Here is an 8,951-nt window from a genome sequence, read left to right as displayed (position 1 = left end):
ATGTACTAATTGCTGTTTGGACATTTAATGTCACATGGGGTTCGAGAGAAACCCAAGACCTCAAGTTCAACAATTGATATTTACAGTTTGGTGCTGAACGTTTTTAGAAAACTCAAAAGATGTAGAAAAAGTTCCTAAAATGTTAAAAGTAATACATGTGTAGCATTTGTCCATCAAATTTATAGATGGACAAATCACACCACTCCTTTGCACAACACAAGTTGAAATGTCCCATTTGGGATCCTTTACTCTCATTAAAGCAGGCACAACTATTCACTGCCTGATGTTGGCAGTAAGTTAAGTTCCTGTGATTCGTTTTTTGCATAGTCAATTTCACTAATCCTCATTCGAAGTATTTCCCTATTTTAAATGTTGAGCTATGGTTAACAATAAAATCTAGGGGGTTATTTGGTACCTGGAACCAAAAAGGATTATAACCCTTTTAGGTTAAAGATAACACCTTTTTTATAAGAGTGTACCCAACAGAACCCTATCTACAAAACAGGCATATATTTCATCTCTATTTGATCACAGCATCATCATTAACATATCAAAACAACCACAGTAGCCATCATAGTAAATGCTTCCAAGTTTAGTTCCTGTAATAATTTTTGTGTTTAAAAAATGTTCCTCAGCAGCTATGATTTCTTTCCTTTATACTGCTGACATTGACTTTTGAGAAACAAAAAGACACATTATTGAATTGTAATAACATAGGCAAAATATGTATGTAAGGGTAGTGTGTAGTTAATGTAGCTTTTCCAACATCATTACAAGTATCAAAGGTGTTCTTCCCTTAATGTAGGCTGTCATCCCCAAGGTGTCGGTTGTGAAATCAGTAGGCCCAGTAAAAATACAGAACTTCTGCTTTGAGGTGATGTTAAAAAAAAGACTTCTGTTTTATGTAAAAGCATTTTCCTGATGGTCCCTTTGAAATGGCCCCTTTATTTTGGGAACATAAAATAAATAGTTGTGTCCTTCTGGGGATGAAGAGCAGTTAAGAGCTGGATTCCCAGACATTGATGGTGAATAAAACATATATAAATCCTGATAGAGGCTGAGAGGGAACATGTTCAATTTGCGAACATTTCTTTTTCCCTTGAAGAGTAAAAAAAAAAAAAAAAATCTAATGAAAGAATATAATTAGCAAGCATCTGTCCCCCAGCTTCCCTTGACTAGGATGTCTTGTATCTGAAAAAAGGACACTTACACTGCACAGATATGATCTCATCTTAACATAATAGATTGGTGACGTAAAAGTTTGTTTATATCACTTGATAACATTGGCAACATATGTATGATTATTTGGTCACAAATCACAGAGTGTGTGTGTGCGCATGTGAACACACACTGATTAGTGACTAGATTATTATAAAATGTGTGTGTGCGTGCCTGTGTGTGTGTGACTATCGGAACAGTTAGAAGAGAGAAGTTATTCAGACCTGAGGAACAGTAAGTACTGCTTGTCCTACTGCTCACTGCATGGAAATGGAAAAATGAATTTTGGTTGTGTGTGTGTACAATGGAGTTTTACATCTACAGTGTTCCATGCCAATGATATGTAACAGAAAGGTTAATATTTACAAATCCGATCCACTTTATTTCTAACACTAATGTTGGAAAATATCCTTCAGAGCTTTTAGTGCAGCCAGTTGTGTGTACAAACACATTTTTTAAATTATATTGGTTTATGACCCACTTAGTATACCTTCAGATTATGGGGTTGCCTTGTTCTTGCTGTACTATTGAAACAAGACATGATAGTGTTCTTTGCAAATAAAGGTACTTCTAAGTTTCAAAGTACTGCAGTGTATAATAGTAAATAATTTCTGGTACACATATATGGTCATAATAATATACCATTTTTCCATATTACACTTGTTTCAAATAAAGGATTTTTTGTTGTTGAATAATTTCCATTGGAAATTTCAATTTCATTCCAATTTCCATTGGAAATTATTCGATTTGTTTGAGTAAGTTCTGTTGGCAATCAGCATATTGTCTGCTTCCTTAGCAGATGTAGGTGGAGTGGGACACTGATACACGCCCCTGTAGCGATGACATGGCCACAAACGAGTATTTGTCAGACATATTACATTGTGTCACAGAGAATATACCTTTGTTAGTGTGACATGACAGCAATGACAGGTCACATGATAGATGGCAGATATGAAAAACCTCTGTACCAGAGGGAAAGATTCTGCATGTGAAGCTGATGTTCCTCTATTACCAGCAGTGTAGAGACAAGTTCTCTACTTGATCACATTCAAGATGCATTCCTTCATATTGCTATGGTGTGTATGTGTGAGAATGATGTCTGTGTGGTATATGTGATTGGAGTAGGTAGAGTCTTCACGTGTGTGTGTGTGTGTGTGTGTGTGTGTGTGTGTGTGTGTGTGGTGTGTGTGTGTGTGTGTGTGTGTGTGTGTGTGTGTGTGTGGGGGGGGGGGGGGGGACAGAGAAAGCGAGCACTGGTGATCGGCCACCCAGCATCGCCCCCTGGAGTGTCACACAAAACCTCACACATGGGCCGCATGCAGGCACAGACACACGAACGCACACAAACACGCACACACACACTGCTGATGTTCACACAGAAAGGCCATCTGGTGAGAATGAACATTGCCTGTGCTGGTGTGAGATTGAATCTCCTGTGTTGAGATACTTTTGTCGTCAACTCATTTTAAATAGCCCTCCTATCCAGTTATGTCTGTGTTGTAGGCAAGGTTGGATGTTATTTTCTTCATGCGCAGTCATGAACACTTTATCATCATGTTTTTCTAATTTGAGATACAATTAAACCCAACATTATCATGCACTTGCAGACAGAGCATTTAGATATATATTTTTTTTAATTAAACCTGTAAACAGCAAATTCCATTTGCACTTATTTCAAGAGGAACAAATGTTTCTCTGCCAATAGGACATGCAGATATGACGAACGCTAATGTAGCCTTTGATTTTAATTCCTTAATACAATATTAGGTGAATTGTTAACACTATTTGAAACACATTTTCCATTGCGGTTTATAAAAGAACATCTTTCAGTTACATGAAAATAAATGATGCATTTGACCAAAATAAAACCGCTGAACTAGCTCCAAACGACAAATACGATGATCTGATTTCAGCTTTTTTTATTGTCCCTCATGTATACACCACAGTGTCCATGAAAATGAAGTTAATGTCTTGGCCATAATTGTTCCCTCCCTCTTACAAGCGTCCTCTCTATAAGCAGCTGATGGCTATGACTACGGGGCTGCAGACTTGATAATGACTTGATCCAATCAGAGGGCCTCAGGGCAGAAAAATTCATCATATAATCATACGACAAGTAATATGTGAGGACAGGGCACAATAGAACACCTATTGTAAAACAAGTTCACAAATCAGCACATCAGCCTTTGGCGACTGGATGTAATCATTTTCTCTAGCGATGAGTGACAGTATAGGGGCTGAAAGCATGCTTACCCAGAGCCCCCACGTTAACAAGGAGTTTAACCACATTCAACATGACAATAATTATTACACGTAATAGGATTTCTTCACAACTTTGATCGACACATGGTCTATTTATTTGTTGTACAGGGGTATTACATAACTGTTTGTGACTGTCAGTTGAGTTTTCCCTGAGGTGCACTTTGGTGCTGATGAGAAATACTTTGCGGCATACATTTCCACAACTGCATTTTGTGTCACCGCTGTCAGATAATTTTTGGGCAAATTTTTGAGTACAGCATTCCACACGTTCTTGAGCTCATGTGCTGGCAATTACCAAGTGAAAATTCCTAATTTTCCTGACAGGACATAAAAATATATAGACTCTTGCACAAGTCTTGGGTAGTAGCATTTGTATGGCATTTTATAATATAATTCAATAGGCTGTAGCTTAAAGGGGCAATCTGCGATTGGTACATGCATTTGTTTTACTAATTAATTATATGTACACCCATTGATTCTTCAAGAATATAACTTAGACATGTCTGATGAGATCAGAACCCAACATATAAGCTTGTCTTAGCCCAGTGTCTGTAAACAACGTAAATGTAAACAAACACTGTATAGCCTCAAAATATAGTTAAACTATCATTTTGATATCATGGATGGTCAGCCCTTGCATCCAGTCAGAGAGAGGTCAAGGAATTTGAGAGTGGTTACATTTCTCCAGCCCCATCCCTCAGCTTTTGACCAAAACAGTGGTGGGGTAATGGCGCAGTTATTGTTTGAACTGCTGATTGCCGCTTTAACCTTCATAAAAGCACTTTGTGAAGGACGGCCATTTTACCTCAAGTGATTTCAATTATGGTGCACCAGCCTGCAGAGCAGGAGGTTACGTGGGGATTCAGGGCAGAGGTTGAAAACACACAACTAGCAATTCAGTATACATTTGATACTTCCATAAACCCAATATCATAACATGATTTACTTTGCGATGACATAGACTGAGATATATTACCGGTGAGGGAATTTTCACTTGGTTGTGCCAAATGTTTACCAGCTACTATGGATGATAACAAACATAAGAGAATTGTTACTGTACAACTGTTTGTATAACCGTTTAGGCAAACATGTGTCAGAATGGCACGATTGTCACTCCGTTCATCACACTTTAGGACAAGATCTCCTCAAACAATCTGCAGTTTTACCAAAACCTGAACAAACTGGAGTGAAACCGTAGCCGCCCAGCGCTACACACGGCTATATCAGTCCGCGGCTATGAGTGAAATGAGCCTGCATTATTAGTGAAACGCTCTCTGTTTCTTTCAGACTGTCTTTTGTCTCTTGTTGAAATAATAGCTTAGTGCCCTCCCATCTCCGGCCTGCTAGTCTAATACCCGTTTAAGTGAATGTGCGTGGCATTTTGGGCGTGACACAGTGTAGGCAGGCAGACAGACAGACAGACAATTAGACAGACAGAGCATCCTGTCATTGGGACGGGGCCTGTCTTGTGTTTGTTTAATGCCCTGCCTACTGTGAAAGTCTCCCTGAAACAGGCGCAGTAAATATCCCCATTGATCCAGAGGCAGGGGGCCCTACGATGATGCAGTGGTCGAGAGCATAGCGAGTAAATCTGCCCGACAGTAATCCAATCCTATTCTCAGGGCCCTTGGATCTTCGATAGGTGCTTTAAATCGAAAAAAAAGTATGTGTTTTGTTTTTGCACAATTTCCCTTCCTTTTGTGGTTGGTGCACTCTGTTAATGCCAAATCCTAGTCAGGAACCCATTTTCCCTCATAGTATGCCTGTTTTTTTATTGATTTTACTGCTGTTATGATATGGGGGCAAAGTTAGTTTTAGAGCATAAACAAACACATTATCTAGGATACACTTCCACACTCCATTCCCCCAGGGGGCAGCAGCAACCTGGTCCAGGTGTTGAGCCTGGTTGATAAGCACATCAGGTGCTGCCAATTAACCCCCTAAGGTCTGAACATGAGACAGCCCGAAAATTGGTCTTCTCACAAAATCATCTGTAGCTTCCGAACGGTTTGGCCTACAAACTATTATGGCCCTTTATGGAAAGATGACTCTCATGAACACGATGAGATAAGCGTCTTGGGACTCGGTACAGCCATTCTGCCAACTTCTGTCTGTCACGTCTGAACAGTTTCTGCTACACACTAATATGACCCCTCTGTGTAAAGGTGAGACTCTCACGAACACGTACATATCGGTTTTTCTCTAGAATGCCCACAGGCCTCACAAGACTCATCTGAAGGTCTCCCGGTACCAGTCAAAAAAATGTATGGAAGTATCTATGGAGACTGTTAAGTGACACAAATAAGGAGATAAATGCATGTCAAATAAAACAAACAAATGTTTCCTGATCTTTGTTATATCTCTCTGATATAGGACAGACACTTCAAAACAAACTTCCTTTAGATATTATTTTTGGCGGGTGGGGGGGGGGGGGGGGGGGGGGGGGGGATCTGTTCCATTTAGTGAATCTGTTATTCAATGTGTTTGGATGGGCTAATAGCAGATTTTTTTTTACACACACACACATTTTTTTTCTTTTTTTTTCAGTACTGCAAGAGGTCTTCAAATTCTAAATCAAATAGAAAAATGATCCTTGGTATGACCTTCTTAAAAAATTCAATATAGTTTAGTTGAACCCCCCCACCCCCGCCTCCCCTGACTTAGACAGGGCTTAGACTCTTAGGGGTAAGGTGATCGTCAGCATGCAAGCCGTGAGGCAGCTGGTTTTGTTTGGTGCCCAAGAGCCATCTCGTTTTGTTTTTGAGTCTTTAGTTTGGGCATGCCTTCTGTATTTTTTCCTTTTGTACCTTTTGTACACTTATGTACAAAAGGAGAGACAGAGCTGGCCCTGGAGCAAAGTAAGGTTGCTGTCTCCCTGGGTACATTCAACACCTACAGTGAGGGAAAAAAAGTATTTGATCCCCTGCGGATTTTGTACGTTTGCCCACTGACAAAGAAATGATCAGTCTATAATTTTAATGGTAGGTTTATTTGAACAGTGAGAGACAGAATAACATCAAAAAAATCCTGAAAAACGCATGTCAAAAATGTTATAAATTGATTTGCATAAGTATTGATTTGCATAAGTATTTGACCTCCTCTCAATCAGAAAGATTTCTGTCTCCCAGGTGTCTTTTAAACAGTTAACGAGCTGAGATTAGGAGCACACTCTTAAAGGGAGTGCTCCTAATCTCAGTTTGTTACCTGTATAAAAGACACATGTCCACAGAAGGTATCAATCAATCAATAAGATTCCAAACTCTCCACCATGGCCAAGACCAAAGAGCTCTCCAAGGATGTCAGGGACAAGATTGTAGACTTACACAAGGCTGGAATGGGCTACAAGACCATCGCCAAGCAGCTTGGTGAGAAGCTGACAACAGTTGGTGCGATTATTCGCAAATGGAAGAAACGCAAAAGAACTGTCAATCTCCCTCGGCCTGGGGCTCCATGCAAGATCTCACATCGTGGAGTTGCAATGATCATGAGAACAGTGAGGAATCAGCCCAGAACTACACGGGAGGATCTTGTCAATGATCTCACGGCAGCTGGGACCATAGTCACCAAGAAAACAATTGTTAACACACTACTCCGTGAAGGACTGAAATCCTGCAGTGCCCGCAAGGTCCCCCTGCTCAAGAAAGCAAATATACATGCCCGTCTGAAGTTTGCCAATGAACATCTGAATGATTCAGAGGACAACTGGGTGAAAGTGTTGTGGTCAGATGAGACCAAAATGGAGCTCTTTGGCATCAACTCAACTCGCCGTGTTTGGAGGAGGAGGAATGCTGCCTATGACCCCAAAAACATGATCTCCACTGTTAAACATGGAGGTGGAAACATTATGCTTTGGGGGGTGTTTTTCTGCTAAGGGGACAGAACAACTTCACCGCATCAAAGGGACGATGGACGGGGCCATATACCGTCAAATCTTGGGTGAGAACCTCCTTCCCTCAGCCACGGCATTGAAAATGGATTGTGGATGGGTATTCCAGCATGACAATGACCCAAAGCACACGGCCAAGGCAACAAAGGAGTGGCTCAAGAAGAAGCACATTAAGGTCCTGGAGTGGCCTGGCCAGTCTCCAGACCTTAATCCCATAGAAAATCTGTGGAGTGAGCTGAAGGTTCGAGTTGCCAAACGTCAGCCTCGAAACCTTAATGACTTGGAGAAGATCTGCAAAGAGGAGAGGGACAAAATCCCTCCTGAGATGTGTGCAAACATGGTGGCCAACTACAAGAAACGTCTGACCTCTGTGATTGCCAACAAGGGTTTTGCCACCAAGTACTAAGTCATGTTTTGCAGAGGGGTCAAATACTTATTTCCCTCATTAAAATGCAAATCAATTTATAACATTTTTGACATGCATTTTTCTGGATATTTTGGTTGTTATTCTGTCTCTCACTGTTCAAATAAACCTACCATTAAAATTATAGACTGATCATTTCTTTGTCAGTGGGCAAACGTACAAAAACAGCAGGGGATCAAATACTTTTTTCCCTCACTGTAGGTGCATACGTTGATTTCTCACATAGATGCACGTCTTAAATCAGGTTACAGACCAGTTAACTAGGCCTAAGACCCCTAGACTTAACGAGTGGAACAATATTAGTAGGCTAGTTAAAATTGGTTTCGTAACACTAAACATGTTACACAGCTTTAACAACTGCAAAGACATGGAATGGTCCATAGGGTAATCCTAAGTGATATGACAGTCCCTATGGAAAACCTCAGAGTATGCCTCTAGAGCTAGAACAATACACCCTTTTTATGTGACCTGCAGTCAGACCTCGATCATCAAATACATTTAAATGTTACGCTGAATACAACAGGTGTTGACCTTACCGTGAAATGCTTACTTGCAAGCCCTTATTAACCAACAATGCCGTTTTAAGAAAATATTTACTAAATAAACTAAAGTAAAAAATAAAAAAGTAACTATAAATAACAATAACGGGGATATATACAGGGGGTACCAGTACTGAGTCAATGTGCGGGGGGAACAGGTTAGTCTAGGTCATTTGTACTTGCAGGTAGGGGTAAAGTGACGATGCATAGATAATAAACAGCAAGTAGCATCAGTGTAATTCTTTTTTTGAATAGTCAATTTAAATTAGCCGGGTGGACATTTGATTAATTGTTCAGCAGTCTTATGGCTTGGGGGTAAAAGTTGTTAAGGAACCTTTTGGACATAGACTTGTCGCTCTGGCACCGCTTGCCGTGCGTTAGCAGAAAGAACATTCTATGACTTGTGACTGGTGTCTTTGACAATTTTTGGGATGGCAGGAAGCTTGGCCCCAGTGATGTACTGCGCCATACACACTACCCTCTGTAGCACCTTACGGTCAAATGCCGGGCAGTTGCCATACCAGGCGGTGATGCAACTGGTCAGGATGCTCTCGATGGTGCAGCTGAAGAACTTTGAGGATCTAAGGACCCATGCCAAATCTTTTCAGTCTCCTGAGGTGGA

This window comes from Salmo salar, chromosome 05 (assembly GCF_965601325.2).
Source record: "Salmo salar chromosome 05, fSalSal1, whole genome shotgun sequence".
Taxonomy (NCBI): Eukaryota; Metazoa; Chordata; class Actinopteri; order Salmoniformes; family Salmonidae; genus Salmo; species Salmo salar.
Note: the sequence above shows the minus strand (reverse complement) of the source record.